Source organism: Podarcis vaucheri (genome assembly GCF_965113315.1).
Source record: "Podarcis vaucheri genome assembly, chromosome: 5".
Taxonomy (NCBI): Eukaryota; Metazoa; Chordata; class Lepidosauria; order Squamata; family Lacertidae; genus Podarcis; species Podarcis vaucheri.
The window spans coordinates 32,054,009-32,072,006 of record NC_138763.1 but is presented as its reverse complement, the minus strand read 5'-3'; positions in this window follow the sequence as shown (position 1 = coordinate 32,072,006).

Here is a 17,998-nt window from a genome sequence, read left to right as displayed (position 1 = left end):
GGAGCCGCCCAGGATGGCTGGGGGAACCCAGATTGAGGCAAATCCAAACTGCTGGATCAGGTGCCAGAGATGCTTGTGGGGCACAAACAATCCTATTATCCTACTGTTTACTACATCAAGTTTTGGAGGCAGCATGCTTATGACCACCAGTTCCTGGGGATCATGAGATGCTACGTGGTTCTCATGTCCTACTTGGGGGCCTCCCTGGGCCAACATGGGAGCAGAATGCTGGACTGGGTAAGCATTTGGTCTGAACCCTCAGGACTCTTACCTTCTTATATTCTAACTGGAAAAAGCATGCTGCCTTTTAAAAAGGAAAAACAGGTGTAGGAACTCTCTCATGGTGGAGATCACTGAACTTTGGTTGCAGCAGCAGGGACTCTCGTGTTAGGTTCTTCTGTGAGAATGATGTTGACTGAGAGGCTTTCCAAACTGAAGCCCTAACGAGGCGGAAAGCAAGTCTGATATGAAGCAAAAGTACTTTTCTCAGTGCTATTTCTTGCTGTACAGGTATTCTCTCACTTCAAGAAATATATTTCTTTGGACCACCAAGTGACCCAGTTCAGCTTGAGGAAGTAGAAGGCGAGGGTTCAAGGAAAAGTGAGCATGAGCTCAATTATTAAGTCTAGCTATAGTGGATAGTAGGAGGGGAAAGTGAAATTTGTTTGCACCTACCAGGGAATGGGTGAATCTGTCAATTTCAGAATCTCATTTTTCCAATCTTAAATTCTGCTCTCCATAGTTCCACATCCATCTGCATTTTTTTATATAAAGAAATCACAGAAAATCACCAACATTTTAGTAAAAATGTCTCCTAATGCACACACGTTTGCATGCAGTTCCACCTAATATAATGCATTATTGTATGTTTTTCAGCAAAATTTTCATAATTCATGCATTTTCATTCATTCATTTTATCTGTATGCCACTTCCCCCACAAAAATTCATGCTCAAAGAGGCCTAGAACAAAGAAACAGGTATGCATTTCAGACAAACGCTACAAAAACAATTTTGGTAGCAAAAATTTAATAACATACAAAAAGCTCCATTTCAATACTATAAATATACCAAGATTACTTAAATAACTTGTAGCATCCAATAGCAAGAATAACAACTCAATTTTTCCTAGTATAATTCCCTTTTGTATGGTGTTTTTGTTAATATATGCATTCTTTTTAATTGCATGCTTTACCCCAGTATACACATTTTTGTAGCCATTGCTTGGCTGGAGAATTGCACTACAACATTCAGAGAAGTGAGGCTGTCAAAGGATGGTTCTCCTATTATTTGGAATGTGTGGCTCAGGTAGGCTTACCTTTCAGTGTGAACTGGAACTGAATTTTCCCCCCATCCCTAAGGAAAAGTGACCCTGTAGTGGAAGATGCTGGCAAGATACCAGGAAGCAAAGCATAAAGAGTGAAGAAAAGAAATTGCAGCTGCAGTAGAGGATGGAAACCATGCCTGTCAGTGTCAGGATGTAACATTTTCCATTCCATCACAATCTCATTAGGCTGTTATGCTCACCCCACTTCTCTGAGCAGTGAGAAGTTCCAGGGGAACACAGCGTTTGTGCAGGTTTAGCTTCCTTTGAAAGGCGGTCACTGGACGCTTAAGGCACACAAAGCCTTGTAATACATGAGTTTATTTACAAATATACAGATTGAGCATAGCTGGAGGCACAGCTTACATTTTCAGTCAAAAAGGCCAATGTACTAACCCACATTGGATCTAGAGAGGTAGCCAGCAGAACTCACAAATACTATGATTTTAGCAAGTCCCAAATCTCAATTTTCTCTGTTACTCCCCCTGTGTGCAGATTAGTCTATTGTTTCTTTTTTATATACAGACCTGGTCTACATCATGAAACTATGGAGCCTGCATGGCTTGGTGGACTTTGTGCAAAATGATATAAAGTTCTTGCTGTGACTTTAAAAAAAAAAAAGTTATTTAAATGCATTGCTGATTATCCATTATGGCTTGGACAAATGCAGTTCCTTAACAGTCATTCTCAAGGTTAGCAGAGTTCATAGCTTTGTTGCTGGCAACCGTCTGTCTTGGGAGACAATGGAGGACTGCACCTTCAGGGGTGAAGTCAAACCATTGGAGAGTTACAGCACCTGCTGTGGCTGTAGAGACTGATATGGGAGAGACATGTTTTGTTGCAGCTGGGGCAGGTGAAGGTGTCTGGTTGTGTTGCTGCAGATGCAGCATGGTTTTTCTTCTCTCCACAGTAGTTGTTACAGTCATGACAGTGCCAGATTTATGTATAAGCTAAATAAGCTATAGTTTAGGGCCCCACTCTCTTGGGGGCCCCCAAAAAATTTAAAGGAAAACCCCCCCCTGGATGTACATTTCCAAAATATAAGATAAAAAATAAAAATAAAATGGCTTTAGATACTTTTAGGTACATAAATTACCTTATAGCATATATTCAACACAAAAACAGTGACTATTTGTTGTTGACAAAGGACAACTGGACATATAAAGGGCCCCATTACCTTCAGTAGCTTAGGGCCTCATCAAACCAAAATCCGGCCCTGGTCATGGCGGTCTCATTTGTTCTTCTAGAACAGGGGTGATCAAACTTTTTTCAAAGGGGGGCAGATTTGATGAAGTGAACATACGTGAGGGCCGGCCAAAGTTGTTGAGCTTTTTTTTGGAGGTGGGGCCGGTTTAGGCCCCCGAAACAGGCTTTGGACATGCCTGTTCTAGAAGATCGCAGTGCTGGAGTTGTGCATGTCTTGTAGCACCAATCTTTGTTCCTAACACTGCAAGAGGAGGCATGGTGGTGTGCCATGAGAGAGGAGTTGAAAATGGCTTTCATCAATTCTGTTAGGATTCCTGTCCTGGAACTTTACCACATTCCTAGAGTTGATAGTATCCTTTAGCTCATAAAGCAAGGGAGAGACATCGAGCTGTTCCAAGACAGGCAGAGCCTGGAGCACTCTCTACTTGCAGGAAAACATGGTCTCTAAATTCTTAGCAGCAACCCAATTATGTTTGTGTACTTCAGGAGTGCACAACCTCAGATGGGGACAGGTGGAATGAGGTCCTTCAGAACTCTTTTAACTAAGCTTTGGAACTGCGCCTAGGTTACACCCAGACCACTGCCCTTTCTCTAGTGATGTTGTCTGGTTGGATTGTGTCCTTGTATGGTAATAGGAACATATCTTACTAGCCTGACTAGAGTAGGGAGAGTGGCGTGTATTGACCACTCCCATCTTTGCCACACTTGTCATGGGTACATGGCTCCTGGAAGGTAGCCCAAGAGGGAATGCAGCCCCTGTTATATGTGGGATGTGAAATACATAGCAGTCAAGTACAACATTCCTAGAAAGAACATACTAGGGGGTTCTTTGTATGCGGTCAGGAGAAAACTTCCTGTTTCCTCCTGAGCTGTGATAAACTTCCTCAGCATGTGTCTAGATGTGGGTGTGGCCTAATCTGGCCTCCTCTGCCTGGGTAACAGGCTCTCCTCCATTCTGTCTTTCTATGTGTTAGGAGAAGTGACTGCTCAGTTTGCAGTCACTTAGGAACTAACTCCCTTATGGGATAGTTCCACATGTGTACAGTATATAGTTTTGTAACCTAAGTCTGCCTTCAGGGATCCAACTGTGAACTGAATGATTGTGAGTAAACTACTTTTATCTTGACTTTAATAAGACTCTCGTGTCTATTCTTTTTATGAGGGAGTAGAAGGGGTCTTAAGGGGACGCGGGTGGCGCTGTGGGCTAAAGCCTCAGCGCCTAGGGCTTGCCGATCGAAAGGTCGGCGGTTCGAATCCCCGCGGCGGGGTGCGCTCCCGCTGCTCGGTCCCAGCGCCTGCCAACCTAGCAGTTCGAAAGCACCCCCGGGGGCAAGTAGATAAATAGGTACCGCTTACCAGCGGGAAGGTAAACGGCGTTCCGTGTGCGGCTCTGGCTCGCCAGAGCAGCGTTGTCACGCTGGCCACGTGACCCGGAAGTGTCTCCGGACAGCGCTGGCCCCCGGCCAATAAATGTGAGATGGGCGCACAAACCCCAGAGTCTGGCAAGACTGGCCCGTTTGGGCAGGGGTACCTTTACCTTTACCTTTACCTAGAAGGGGTCTTACCAGGAATCCTATATTTAGAAGCTCAAACGAGCTTGCAACAAGCAAACCACTGTGTATTAAAAAGGGGGATGCACTCTGCTAGGTAACGCAAGTTAGGAAGGATATTATTAAACAGTATATCCTCTGCTGCCTCCCTGAACATCCCCACATTATAATGGAAGGAAATTCATTGAGTGGCGGTGGCAAAAGACTGGCCTCTCTTGCCCTCAGGATGAGTGGCATATGATGGAGACCTACTTCTTCCACATCCACCAAACTGTGTAAAACTGCTAAACACAGGGGGACTGAGGATCACAAGAGTCCTGTGATAGCAAGACTGGCCATGATCATTATCCAGCAACAGGATTTCATTTTCTGATTGGGATTTTCTGCCAGATGTTGGTGGATAGCTTCCAATTCTCCTCTTACTAATTATCTGAATAGTGTGTGACTTCTCAGTTCTTGCTTTCCATTTCATCAGCCCCACCAGAGATGTTGCTTCTCCACTGCCACCGGTTTTATTGTTGCAGGATGCTTATTGTCTAACTAAAGTTTTCCATCATGACAGGATAATTTCTGAATTCAATCTCTCCTGCAACACGTTTGGCAGCTTCCATCTTCAATAATGAAATCTGGACGTTTTCATTCCTTCAGAGGAGTTTGCATCCTGAGGAATTTCAGTGCTGATTCATGCTCTCCCTCCTATCTCACTTTTTCACATAAATTTCAAAGGTTCCAAAGTGGAAGACAGTAAACTGGGATTGTTAATTTCTCTGCAGAGCTCTGACCAGCCTCAAGCAATTGATGAAAACCCACTTGGAAGGCAAATGGATTCCACATGACTTGGCAGGCAAATGGGGGTTAACATGTTCAATTGAGCACTTCCACTAAAAGCTGGACGAGATAGTGGAAACTTAGGTATTGGTGCTTCCGGTGTGTGCAGGCAGCAATTACAATATTGGTATGGAGCTACTTTGATTTGAATAATTACTTAATCTGAAAGCATTATTTTACTAATCTCTAGGGTGCTGAGTCCTGATGTGACCTACTAACCAGGCACTGCTTGAACTTCCATTTTCTGTGGAAGCTAGTGTCACATGCACACCACAAATTTAAGACATGGCATCATGAGTTTACCCCTCACAGAGCTATAACTTCCACCACTGCTTTAATTTTATGGCATGGATGTGACTTTGGTTGATCTCCACATGGAGAAGGACCCTGCCTGCTGCAACCTTAGGCAGAGGCACCAGGTTGCCAATGAGACTGAGGGAGCGCAGCACGTGTCATGTGTGATGTCATGTAAATGTCACACGTTATGTGACATCACACGTGTCTCCCGACACCACGCAGGCCGGTGCAGCCTTCCCTTAGGCTGCGCTAGTCCCTGCAGGGTCTCTCAATGCTGAACTAGAGGATTAAACAATGCAGAATTTGATTGGCTTTTGTTATGTTTATATATATTTATGATAAAAATAATTTTTAAAATCTTATAGATTTGTTGTGAGGATAAATGCATATGATTCACAACTGTCTTCCTTGGAGACAGATTAAGTGATAAATATACATAGTTCAACAATGAGATAAACCATTTATGTTGATGGCTGCTTCCAAAATATGTACTGTATATTCAGTAACTGAATTAAATACCAGATGGTAAATGCATGAAGGACACATGTTTCTGTCAGCCCATCTCTGGCAACTATTCTGTTTGTTGCCATCAGTGTGGCTTCTGTATTAAATTGCTGCACTAGCTTCAGATAATAAATACAATGTGGCCAATGTGGGCATAATCTGCATCTCCCTCAGCCCACTGAGGCACAGCTGTGTGTATGAAAAAAAATTATACGGGGTTCAATGAAACTGTCCTTCATCTTTCTGCCTATCTGGCCCTTGGCTGCGCATGTATAGGGCTTGTGCATGCTGGAACAGCACAAATCATTCCATTTGCGGCTTAAGGGTTAATTCTGCTAACATTAAAGTCAACTAGCCCAAATGGGTGGGAGGGTTGCTTAGGAACCAGGAAGACTGGCATGATGTTTGCTAAGGTGGCATGGCCCCTGATTGGCTGTGTAGTTCTAAGGGATTCCCCCCCCCCCATTTACTTTAGTGTCTCTCTGCTATGTATCAGGCCTGAGGTAAGAAAATAAGAAATACAAAATTTCTCTGTTCCTTTCTCCTAAAATTATATATTGTTTCCAATCGGTGACCTCAATAAAGGATTTCTTTTCTCTCTAGACTCCATCTCGGCTATTTATGTGACTTTGCTAACTGTGCAATGGCTGTTCCTTTAAACAGGTACACTCACATCTGAACGTCACACCTTCCTATGAAATACTTGTAGTTTGAGTGACAGTAACAGTTCCTTTCAGAATATTTCTCTCTTTCGGGAACACATAAAGCATAGAGCTCAGTGTAGCTCTAAGGAAATTGTTCCACCAGTGCAAGTGGTTTTGCTTGCCTGACATAGCGAACTCCCCTCTCCTCCACCTCTGCAGGTTGTTTTGTGGGTCTGCCTGACCCTCCACAGTAGATTTGGGGAAAGTAAGGGGGAAGGAGAAGGGAGAAATTCCCATTGCACTAGTGGGAGTCCTTACGGTGGCTTCTGCTAGCAGAACAGGGTAGCTGAATCCAGGACATTTTCAGTTTCTGATGAAATAAACGTATTGCTTTTCCCCCTGTTGTTTTCAAAGTGTCCCAAATTACAGTAAGAAGTTTATGGAAGTCCTTAGGGCTTCTGCTGTGAGAGAAACGGAAGGCAGTGCAAGGGAAATAATGTACTCCCACATTCACCATGGGAATTTCTGAGTACGTAAATTACAAATGATATAGCTGGTTAGCCAGATCCTCTGATTGCTCTCCCGATGGAAACGGTTGAACCTGGAAGATGAAAATCTAACTGTAAATGAGGTTAGTATAGATGTGGTGGTATTAACAGAGTGTGTGATAGCCCTAAAAGGGATTAGATGTGGCGTTGCAAGATTCAATCATGCGAGAGGAAGGGAAGAGAAGATTTCAAAGTGATATGTAAAATCTATTTCACATTGCAATAGGAATAGGTTATCAGTTTCTCTTGTCGCTGCTTCCTATATCAGGCTTTCATGGTATTCGTGGCAAGTAAGCTTTAGAATGATATCGGAAGAAATCCTAAACATGCTTGCCTGTGAGCAAGCACCGTGGAACTCTGTTGGAGAGAAATCCAATTTGTTCACAAATTTCTCTACTTTGCATTTTCCATGGGTTGGGTGCACCGTCACCTGCCCCAGCTGCAACAAACATGTATGGGTCTGTACAGCATCAGTAGGCACTGTAGCTCTCAGATCGTTTGACTTTACCCCTGAAAGGCATGCTCTTCCAATGTCTTATGAGACAACAATGCTATCCAGCTCCTGATCCTAGTCATTCTCCTCAAAATGATGCAACCTTGTAGGCTTTTAAGAGATAAACTTAAACTGAATGTGTTTGATCTTGATCTGGCTTAGAATGGTGTATGTTGTTGTTAGTCTGTGCAAATTGTTCTGTTTGCACAAATTGTTACAGGATCACACCCTTCCAGAGCAATCCTATGAGCTCAGTAGGCTCATAGCCCTAACATTGGTGCAATATTTATGGAGTGTAGTTGAAATCCTATGGACTCCCAGCTGTGAAATTGCTTTAACACGTGAACACTGATAGTAACACTGCCATTGACCATGGTAACATTGCCATCTTCCAGCAGCCTCAGCCTTGTGTTTCAAATATATCCCCCCCCCCGCAGTAACAACCAATGGAAGCAACCAGTCCATGCATGGTAATAGGAGAACACCTGTATGACCTGTCAGACACAAAAACATCACAGTGAACTCATGAGCTCACACTAATGTGGTGCAACAGACATGGGCCCTTAAACTGGTACACTTCAGTATGCAGATGACATCCTGCAGATGGGGACCTGAATCTCCTTTATACTTCAAACACACAGAGACTGTGGACATCCATCCTTTTGAACAGTAAACACACAGAGATTTCTATGTGAACAGATTGGATGACATTGGCTATAAAATGTACACCCTGATTTGTTTGCAGGTAGATTAGACAACACTGTGTAGAGCAAATGTTATCTTAAACGGCCTCAGCCCAGTATACCTGAAGGAACGTCTCCACCTCCATCGTTTTGCCCGGACACTGAGGTCCAGCGCCAAGGGCCTTCTGGCGGTTCCCTCACTGCAAGAAACAAAGTTATAGGGAACCAGGCAGAGAGCCTTTTCAGTAGTGGTGCCTGTGGAACGCCCTCCCACCAGACGTCAAGGAAATAAACAACTATTTGACTTTTAGAAGACATCTGAAGGCAGCCCTGTTTAGGGAAGTTTTTAATGTTTGGTGTTTTATTGTGCTTTTAATATCCTGTTGGAAGCCGCTCAGAGTGGCTGGGGAGGCCTGGCCAGATGGGCGGAGTATAAGTAATAAATTATTATAATAGTATCATCATCATCACCACCACCATCATCATCATCCTACACTTTCCAGTGCATTTCCCATTCCCTTTACGTATTGCAAAATCTTTTGAGGAAGTGGGTTTGTTGTTCAAGACCTCCCAATCAGCTTTAATTGTACACCCCGAATTTCCTGGTATGTGACTGAATCTCATCCCAAAAACAGTGGCAGTCAGAAGCACCCAGTGTTAGTGACATTTGGAGATGCGTAGCGTTGCTAACCATTGTCTTCCAACAGGGCTCCAGGGTGGAGGCTGCTTCACAGTTATCAATACACAGCTGTTGAAGTTATCTCAGGATGAGCACTAGATTCACTAGTTTAGTGACTGACTGACTGACTGACTGACTGACTCATTCCATGTTCTATTATTTTCAAAGAAGGAAAACAAATTTAATGATTCAATATTTTGAGTTCACCTCACTCTTGCATTTCCCTTAACCAGCTCAAACCAGTTTTGTTGGTTCGATCAGTTCCTGCAGCTGCTTTTGTAACTATGACAACCTAAACCCCAAAACAGAGGTTTAAAGCCTGTTCTTTTCCAGTCAGTTGATGGTCATTCTTAAACTGGACACTGAGGCCTGTAGTACATGAATCATCTTTTACCTGGTGTTTGAAGAAGGTACATCCAGCACCACTTTGGTCTATTTTCAGAGGTATGCTCACATCTTAAATAGCTTCTCCTTTTCATGAGCCGTTTTTGTCTTTTGAAAGCAGACTTGGAATTCCAACATCACAATAGCTTTATTTTGGCACAAATTTCTGCTTACAGGCTTCCTATAGGGATCTTCTTGTCCACTGTGAGTTCGTTTCTCTGTTAGAGGCTGCAGGTAGAGGGTTGCAAAAAGCCAAAAGTGGGTGTGGTCCAGAGCCAAACTAGGCTTTATTTCACCTGGGTCAAAGACCCAGTTTGGTACCCTCCTATGTGCATTTGTGTACACACACACAGACTGGGAGCCTCAACAGTACCCCTCTGGAGGCTTGACCCGGGGCAAAAAACCTGGCTAGGTACCCCGGAACCAAGGCACCCCTTTTTCTCTTTCTGTGCCCCCTATTCTCTTTTTCTGAGACCCCTCATCTTCCTCTCTTACTACTCCTTCCTTTTCTTCCACTCAGTTAGGCTGCCAGGGAATAAACAGATCACTCTTGCTAGAGGTCTGAACTGATCACTTGCAGAGCTGTCTGCCCCCGTATTGCTCCTTCCATTGTTCCAACTGTTTCAGCTTTCCCCCACATCCCTCCCTCTCAGCCTCTTCTGCTCTGCCTCAAAGCTACCCCCCCCCACAATGAAATTAGGCTTCAGGTTGCCCACCCCTGCTGTACAGACTTTTGATGCTTCATTTTGCTTCCTTACCAGTGGATGGAAAAGCATTGCATATTTTAAAAGTCAAGAATATGGTTAGAAATACTCTGATTCCTTTTGTGTAAACTAGCAAAATTAAATATTTGTATGGTCTGCTTTTTATAGGCATGATGTGATGCATCATTTTGGTCATAGCAGATTTAACAGATGTTATGATATTTTTTCAGTTTTCACAAAAATGTTTAGAGCAGTTTCTTACTGGATTGCACACACACTCACACAGAATGAGTAAACAGAGTTATGGCGTTTAATTATGTTTCTCTTAATTAGAGATGGGACTTGTAGTCAAAGTTAAAATCTTAGCACTTTCAGAGGTAATTACCTTCTGATTCATGCCCCTTACAGATACAAACATTTTGTTTCCTCCATGTTTTGGAAACAACTTAAAGGCCTGAAAGAGATTTTGCTATTAGGTTTACATGGAGATGGCTTTCTTTAGGCGGCATGTTGTTATGGTTTCTTGCTGACCATCATTTTGTTAGATAGGTAATGACATTCAGACTAATGGGAACTAACGGTTAAGAAGTAGGAATAAGGTCACACGGCTTCCCCCAAAGAATCCTAAGAACGGTTTGTTAAGGGTGCTGTCCACAGAATGCAAGAGGACAGGATCCCGAAGGACATGCTCTATGGAGAGTTGGCTTCAGGCACCAGGCCTGTTGGCAGACCAACTCTGCATTACAAAGGCATCTGCAACTGAGACACAAAGGCTGACAACATCAACCCCACCAGGTGGGAATCCCTTGCTGATGACTGCAGCAGCACAACCTTCCTCTGCCCCAGCTGCAACAAAACATGTCTCTCCTGTTTCGTTCTCTACAGCCACAGTAGGTGCTGCAACCTTCCAACAGTTTGACTCAACCCCCCCCCACCGCTGCCAAAGGCGCACTCCATTGTCTCCCAAGGCAGATGGATGCCAACAATTTTTATGTATTGATATCATATTGTGATTTATTCACATTTATGAAAGTTTGTATTTTCTGGTATGGTTTTGTTTTATTCTATTATGGTCTATGGACTAACACATTCTATTCTATTCTATTCTATTCTATTCTATTCTATTCTATTCTATTCTATTCTATTCTATTCCTGCCTCATTGGAATGCTTGCTCTTTTTCTCTCTCATTCCCTGCTTGTCTATTTGTAAATAAAGCAAGTATTAGAAACAGCACAAGTCTTTTGAGTGCCCCTGACTCAAAGGAAACCAAACACGAGTCACATTCTCATTGGAGCTTCTAATTTCTTATGAAAATGGAAACAGTGCAATAAGGCAGAGGTTCCCTGTTTCAATAAGCCCTAAGCTGGGCCAAATAAGAGGCTTTTTGGTTTTTATGTTTTATCATGTGAGCAAAACTCTATGTTTTGGGTGACAACAGGAAAGAACGCGGGTGGCGCTGTGGTCTAAACCACTGAGACTTGGGCTTGCCGATCAAAAGGTAGGCGGTTCGAATCCCTGCGATGGGGTGAGCTCCCATTGCTCGGTCCCAGCTCCTGTCAACCTAGCAATTCGAAAGCATGCCAAAAAGTGCAAGTAGATTAATAGGTACCGCTCCGGTGGGAAAGTAAACGGCATTTCCATGCACTGCTCTGTTGTCAGTGTTCTGTTGCGTCAGAAGGGGTTTAGTCATGCTTGCCACATGACCTGATAAAACTGTGGACAAACGCCAGCTCCCTTGGCCTGTAAAGTGAGATAAACACCACAACCCCAGAGTCGTCTGTGACTGGACTTAACTGTCAGCGGTCCCTTTACCTTTAGGAAAGAAGCATGTAGACTGGTCATTGTGCATTAGCCAGGCTGCCACCAGGCTGCCACTATTTTATGGGAGGGATTCATGCACATACTGGAAATTTAGGTTTGCGCTATTAAAGTGGATTAAAGTGCTCTGTCAGCCTAGTGCACCAATTTTACTCTTTTGCAGTTAGGAAAGTAGCAGGGTGGTGCAATCCAAAGTACAGGATGGATGAATGATTCATGGGAAAAGGTGTAAATACTCCACAAGCAAATCAGGGCGAATGCACAATAAATAGTTTATCTGGAGGAGCCCCTTGATCAGTGCAAATGTCCCGAAAATTCTGTGTATTTAATTAAGCAGCAACACAAACTCAAATTCAAGAAGGTAACCTGTGTTCTTGTTTAAGTTGAGTAGAAGCCCTTTTAGAAAACAATACCTTTTTGTTGTTGTTAGAGGGACAGTCTGATACAACAAATGGCTTCTCTTCTCTGAGAACATTTTGGTTAGTCTATGCTGAGTTTAAAAAGTCCCTTAGGGATTTCTTTCCGTGCAGTCAGCAGCAGCAGCAGCAACTGCAAAAAGAAAGATGTGAGTGGGAAGTCTTCATTAATGCTTGCTGCAGTTCTTCAAATAATGACGGCATCATAAACACATTTGCAATGCAGCTTATTGGTTGAATGAAGTGTCTTGTGAGGATATGTTTGACGCAAAGGGATAAGCCAGTTACCAACTTAATTATGTTCAGATTAAAAACACTAAAATGTAATCTTCAATATCAGCTAAGCAAGATGACATGAGGTGCAATCAAATTTGGTTACTCAAAAATATTGGCTGCTTTCGGATGTTGTGATAAATTATGGTTTACAGTGGTAGCTCAGGTTAAGCACTTACCGTATTTTTCGCTCTATAACACGCACCCGACCATAACACGCACGTAGTTTTTAGAGGAGGAAAATCCGTAGGCATGCCACCCATAGGCATTCCCTCCATAACACGCACAGACATTTCCCCTTACTTTTTAGGAGGAAAAAAGTGAATGTTATGGTGCAAAAAATACGGTAATTCGTTCTGGAGGTCCGTTCTTAACCTGAAACCGTTCTTAACCTGAGGTACCACTTTAGCTAATGGGGCCTCCCACTGCTGCCGCGCCGCCAGAGCACGATTTCTGTTCTTATCCTGAAGCAAAGTTCTTAACCCGAGGTACTATTTCTGGGTTAGCGGAGTCTGTAACCTGAAGCGTATGTAACCCGAGGTACCACTGTATTGTGTTGTGGGAATGAGCAATGGCAAGTCTTGAGCTTGTGCAACTCTCCTCCCCTCCCTCCTCCAGTGTGTCCACAAGGTGGTGATCAGGAGCATTCACATCTGATTTCATCAGGCTACAGGGGTCAGCAAACTTATTCAGCAGGGGGCCGGTCCTCAGACCTTGTGGTGGGCCGGAGTATATTTTGGAAAAAAGAATAATGAATGAATTCCTATGCCCCACAAATAATCCAGAGATGCATTTTAAATAAAAGCACACATTCTACTCATGTAAAAACACGCTGATTCCCAGACTGTCCGCAGGCCGGAATGAGAAGGCGATTGGGCCGGATCCGGCCCCCGGGTCTTAGTTTGCCTACCCATGAGCTACAGTTTACTGTTATGTCTGATGCTAAATTATGGTAACGTTAAGTACAGTTTCTTGCACCTTGGCAGCTTAATAACCCATGGCTTAAAGTCAGCTTCTTTTAAACAACCCACAGTTAAAAGTATGCTCCAGTCACTGAATTTAGATGACAAAATAAGCTGCAAATAATAAAAAAGGGAAGTTAAATCTTCTGAAGTCTTCCTTGCTGCTGCGCTTGGTGGGGGAATGAAAAACCCCAAGGCTTGCCTAGACTCGCTCCTGTTACAATAAACTATGGTTTATGAGGCTGAAAGAAATACCCAACCAACACTGTGTAAATCTAGTACCTTGTGAAGGAAGAGAGGCAACTGGTTCTGTGCAACAATATTATCAATCTTCTTCTGCCCTAAGATTGTATACACTTGAATTGTACTGATGCTGGGAAAATCTGAATCATGTTACATATGCTGCTGCTTTCCCGTAAAACTTATTCTTTTGTATGAATGTGTCACACACAGGATAATTAAACAACTTTAATGTGTGTTTGTCTTGCCTGGTTTCCATTATAAGAAGTGGTGACAGGCTCTTTCAATGCTTTTACCTGTTTTCGAAGAAATGAGCTCCAGCTCTTAAAAAGCAGAAGAGATATTCCTTCTAATAGCGTGGAGTTGGGGATGGCTTGTGCAATCAGCAGAGCAATGAAAGATAGGGAGGGGTCTGAGGCTTCCAAGGTATGCAGGGAAATACCTGTTCAGAAAATGGAGACAACTCCTCACTCCTCCTAATGAAGGCTTAGTGTCTACAAAGCTCACATAGAGACAGAACATTAAAACAGTCAAACGCCCTGAAGGTGGCAAGTGGAATTGGCCATGGTGCAGTCAATGTCCTCTTAATGGAAAAAAGGGTCACCCTCTTGACAGCACAGGAAGCAGGGGTGGGAATGTCCCTCCTATATATGTTGTACTGCTCAGGATAACCTGAGTTGCCAAACATCCCTACATGTAGCATTTGAGTTCATAATTCATAGAGATGAGACTTTTTGCCATACAGGAAATGATGGGAAAATGCACTGGGAGGTGTGCGATAATGCTTGACACGATGGCATCTAGCCTCCCTGCAAACAAATCACGATGGATGCTCAATAAACAGGTCATCTGGAAAAAAAACGACCCCTGTTTGCCTGTCACAGTGCAGCTCCACACCGCACATTTAAAGCACCTTTGAAATTGCAGTTTGTTAAAGGTGCTGGGAATTGTCACTTTGTGAGGGGGAAACTGCAGTTCCCAGGGTAAGGGTACTCTCATTTTGACTCAAGAAATGCACCATTTTATAGTTCAAATCAGGAAAAATAAATACAGTGGTACCTCGGGATGCGAACGGGATCCGTTCTGGAGCCCCATTCGCATCCCGAATGGAACGTCAGACGTGATGGCGCGTCTGAGCGTGCATGGGTCACGTTTCGCCACTTCAGCGCATGCGTGTGAAGTAATTTTGAGCGTCTGCGCATGCGCGAGCAGCGAAACCTGGAAGTAACACTCTCCCTTACTTCCGGGTTGCCGTGGAGCCCAACTCGAACGCGCTCATCCCGAAGCACATTAAACTCGAGGTATGACTGTACAGTAAATGGAAAAAAGTACAAATATTCACAAAATGTTTAGGGGTATGCGTACCCCTGCATACCCCCAGAAAGAAAGCATTGGTGATGCCGCTAGATAGCCTGTGATGTGGCTTTGCACCACCAATGACTAAATACTTATAACCTGCTTCCTAGCCCTGAGATGCTTCCAGAAGATTCTCGAAATAAACCTACTCAAATCTAGTACAGGGGCGGAAGCTAGAGGATTATTTTCTTCCCTGGAGAAAAATGAGTATAGTCCAAAAAGTTGGATTAATAAATCTCTTTCGTTTACCCTATTGATTGTGTTTCTGCATGCCGCTCCCCAACAATTTGGGAGGGCAAATTGGGAACCCCTGCGCACCAGCACACTGCCCCTGTCACTCACCAGTTCTCTGCCACCACCATCATGTACCCATCTTCTGCCTTGCCTGCCTGCCTGCCTGCTCCCATCCCACCTTCTAATTTTATCCTTCTCCTCCGCTGCTTTCTCCTCTGCCTCTTCTGCCGCCACAGTGGCCAAAGCGTCTTCTGAGAAGGTGATCATGAAAAGGTCACACCAGAGCGGAGGTGCTTTGTTGTGTCCCTTTCACGATTACCAAAGCAACCCCAGAAGGCACTCTGATGCTCTTCAGGAGTGACCCTGCTGACTCACGCCAGGGCGCCAGTCTTAAATGGACATTCTGGCATCAGAACAGAAGCCACAATTGGCTTCTGTGATCTGGGATGTGCCACTTAAAATGGGACAGTTGCAGGGTATCTTTCTGCTTCCAGTCCTTTTTTGGGGGTTCCTGTTTTTTTACTGCCCTCTGAAAACTCAGCACATTGCTATTTTAAAAAAACCACCTGTTACTTGCTGAAGCAAAATCTATTTTGGGAGCAAATGGATGCTCCGTGAGTGGAATGCTGAACGCACGCACAGATGCTTTCCATCATTAGCATTTCAACCATTTAAACATTATCACTTGAGAACAAAATATTTATATTTGAAAGTGGATGGGGGTTAATTCTTTATGCTAATCACTTGAACTTAAAAGATGGTTTGCTGTTTTTCTCCTGGCCCTGCTGACGCATACATTATGGAGGGTAGGTTTTGTAGGAAATCTTCAAATTAGTAAATCAACCCACCTCTCCAAACATTATTACTAATCAGAAGAAAAATTATGGGACTGACCTCCAGCAGTGGCTAATAATAGAGAAACTGCAACCACTAACATATGAATGGTAATGTTTCAGGTGGGTGATGATGTACGCTGTCTGTGTTATTACGCAGACAAAATAGCTGGCTGGGGTCCCCACCCTCCTTCTGAACATTGTGTCCAAAAGAAATTGTCAGGGTCACAGTCTACTCCATGGGGAGCTTTTGCACCTATTAAATACATCCTCCCTAATCTCTAAGAGGATGCATTAATGCTCTGTGTGTCTGTGTGTGTGTGTGTGTGAAACTGCCTGTTCCTTTATTTAAAGTCATACTGAACATTTTTTTCTGAGGTGTTTGCATAATAATAATAATAATAATAATAATAATAATAATAGGTAAAAGGTACCCCTGCCCGTACGGGCCAGTCGTGTCCAACTCTAGGGTTGTGCGCCCATCTCACTTAAGAGGCCAGGGGCCAGCGCTGTCCGGAGACACTTCCGGGTCACGTGGCCAGCGTGACAAAGCTGCTCTAGCGAGCCAGCACCAGCGCAGCACACAGAAACGCCGTTTACCTTCCCGCTATAAAGTGGTACCTATTTATCTACTTGCACTTAGGGGTGCTTTCGAACTGCTAGGTGGGCAGGAGCTGGGACCGAAAGACGGGAGCTCACCCCACCGCGGGGATTCGAACCGCCGACCATGCGATCGGCAAGTCCTAGGCACTGAGGTTTTACCCACAGCACCACAATAATAATAATAATAATTTATTATTTATACCCCGCCCATCTGGCTGAGTTTCCCAGCCACTCTGGGCGGCTCCCAATTGAGTGTTAAAAATAGCACAGCATTAAATATTAAAAACTTCCCTAAACAGGGCTGCCTTCAGATGTCTTTTAAAAACAGGATAGCTGCTTATTTCCTTGACATCTGATGGGAGGGTGTTCCACAAGGCGGGCGCCACTACTGAGAAGGCCCTCTGTCTGGTTCCCTGTAACCTCACTTCTTGCAATGAGGGAACCGCCAGAAGGCCCTCGGCACTGGATCTCGATGTCCTGGCTGAACAATGGGGGTGGAGACGTTCCTTCAGGTATACAGGACCGAGGTCATTTAGGGCTTTAAAGGTCAGCATCAACACTTTTAATTGTGCTCGGAAACGTACTGGGAGCCAATGCAGATCTCTCAGGATTGGTGTTATGTTGTTCTGGTGACCATTCCCAGTCACCAGTCTGGCTGCCACATTCTGGATTAATTGCAGTTTCTGGGTCACCTTCAAAGGTAGCCCCACGTAGAGCGCATTGCAGTAGTCCAAGCGAGAGATAACTAGAGCATGCACCACTCTGGTGAGATAGTCTGTGGGCAGGTAGTGTCTCAGCCGGCATACCAGGTGGAGCTGGTAGACAGCCGCCCTGGACGCAGAATTAACCTGTGCCTCCATGGACAGCTGAGTCCAAAATGACTTCCAGGCTGCGCACCTGGTCCCCCATACCCGCCCACCCCCTGTCCCCCCAAAACAGTACTTCTGTCTTGTCAGGATTCACCCTCAATCTGTTAGCCGCCATCCATCCTCCAACCGCCTCCAGGCGCTCACACAGGACATTCACCGCCCTCACTGGTTCTGATTTAAAAGAGAGGTAGAGCTGGGTGTCATCTGCATATTGATGAACACCCAGCCCAAACCCACTGATGATCTCTCCCAGCGGCTTCATAAAGATATTAAAAAGCATGGGGGAGATCTACAGCACCTGATATAAATGTAAGCTGTAAATTTTTTTATGCTGCTTCTTTGCAAAGTGGGTTTTCGCCCCAGGATTTTCATTGTTTGTTGCTGGTTTTAAGCCACTATTGTGTATTGTGTGTTTAAGAATTTGTTCCAAACCTTCCAGTGAATGTTTATGGATGGGAAGCCATATAAATCTAATGAAAGAGAAGTAACAATAATATACCAACATTTGGAATTGCGTGTATGAAAGCCCTGGAGGCCACCACCGTAGATAGT